Here is a 2,024-nt window from a genome sequence, read left to right as displayed (position 1 = left end):
CATAGGCACTGCRGAGCGCCGCGGCCGGGGGCTCCGTCGAGGCGGCAGGGCCGCATCCAGACCGGGAAGGCACCTGCCTGCTGACGGGGGCTCGGGCTTCCCGGCTCCGTCGCCAGTCCGAGGCCCAGCGCGGGGGTCAAGTGCTTTAGTGCAACGTGTTTAGTATTTCCTTTTGGGTTATTTTTGTCCCTGCTGGATGAAAGCGCCGACCTAGCACTTGTCTGAGTGACGGCCCGCGGGGAAGACCGCGCTTCCAGAAGCGGTAGCAAAATCAGGGAGCCCCGGGGCGGGGGAAGCCGGGGCGGGGAGGTGCAGCGAGCTCCGCGGAGGCCCGGGGAAGCGCGGGGGAGCGGCAGGGGCTGCCTGGGGCGCCGGGGCGCCGGGGGCGTTTCTCGCCGGGTGCTGCCCGTCACCAGGCGTGCGGGGTGCAGAGGGAAGCGAAGGTTTAAAACGAGGGAGAGATTTATTTGAGAAAGACAAAAAAAAATATAAGGGGGAGAGTACACTTTTTTTCCTCATTACTTGGCGTGCAGCCCCGGGATGATATAATAGCAATATCATAACAAATTTACGAAAAAGTTTCACTTGCGCAGGTTGGATGCAGTGGCGATAATACACTTCGTTGCCCTTGTGTAAACCAGCCTGATGCCAGGGCTTTGCCTGGCCGTAGAAGCGCAAGGGAAACTGGAGTCGTTTGATCCGATCCGAAATCAACAGGCTCGCTTTCAGATCATCTGCTCAGGGAAAATCAAGGGGAGGGGGGAGATGCAAGAAGAAATGACTTTCCACTGTCGAAATGGGGAAAGTTCAAACCTAATCAAACGTTTCTTTCACTGTCTCCGGTTTTCGGACATATCCTGGCAAGCCATCGCTTTTATTTTTCGGTTTCGCCTCACTAATAAAAACCAAACCAAACCAAAGCCGTGCCTGGGTTTTCCTTCTGAATGAGCTTCGCATATACACGTGCATATGTATATGATGGCATTTGCCAAAGAAATGCATTCACCCTCGATTACAGGTGGTTTCAATATTCGTGTATAAGCTACGTCTTCATATCTGACGAAAGAAAAATACTTTGGCTTTCCGGCAGTTCCCCGAAAACGCTCAGAATTTTGGAAGCTATTTGAAAAAATAATCTTTGAAACAAAAACAYAGCAAGCCTGGAATCGTCTGACCAAGGAGCCTGCTTGCTGATGGTGAGGGCGGCAAAAGTTTTACATGCCTGATCTGTGAAATCTACAATTAAAAAATGTTTTTCCAGAGTCAGATCGGGAGAAATGTGGATGTTGGAGGGARAAAAAGCACAAAAGGCGCTTGGACGAATTTGTCCGTAAAATATTCCAGAGAATGTAGTTTATGATTATATTCTAAAAAGGTGTGTTTGATTCTATTCTTCAATAGTTTGGATTACTACGAATCACTGTTTAAGATGAATTTGCTGTGCAAACAGAYGCAGACACTTGGCTGAAGAATATAGTAGAAATCTGTAAAATGACATTGTYTCCAGGATGCAATTAATTAGCCACTACTAACACAGCCTTCAACGTGCGTGGGCCCAGAATAACTCAGAGCTCACATAAATACATATGTTGCGTGCATTATTATATACTGGTTTTATTAGGCACCGGTCAAGGCTCATGTATCTGTGAAGGAAACGTATTTCTTTGGGAGTCGTTTTCGAGCTCTTTCAGGAGACAAATCTGCCTTTCAYTGGGAAAAAAATTCCCGCATGCTTTGCTCAGATATTTTGAAATCACAGCGGCAAACGAAAGGGCGCTGCGGTGGACGTGTGATTTTTTACTAATTAATTAATACTATTTATTTTTTGCAAAGCGGGCCGTGTTTGTGCGGCCGCGCAGGGCGGAACTGAAGGAGCTGGAGTGTGCGCGCAGACAGCGCTGCCTGCGAGGAAGTGTTGCTGCTTCTCCCGGCCAGAGGCGCGGAGGGGAGTGCGGAGGCGAAGGAAAGCGCGCTCCCGCGAGTAGCCGCGCTGCGGGCGGGCCGAGCCGGGCCGGGCCGGGCCC

The sequence above is a fragment of the Rhea americana genome, unplaced genomic scaffold, assembly GCF_003343005.1.
Source record: "Rhea americana isolate MKP2758 unplaced genomic scaffold, rheAme1 scaffold_127, whole genome shotgun sequence".
NCBI lineage: Eukaryota > Metazoa > Chordata > Aves > Rheiformes > Rheidae > Rhea > Rhea americana.
The sequence above is the reverse complement of the archived record's forward strand: the minus strand, read 5'-3'. Positions refer to the sequence as shown.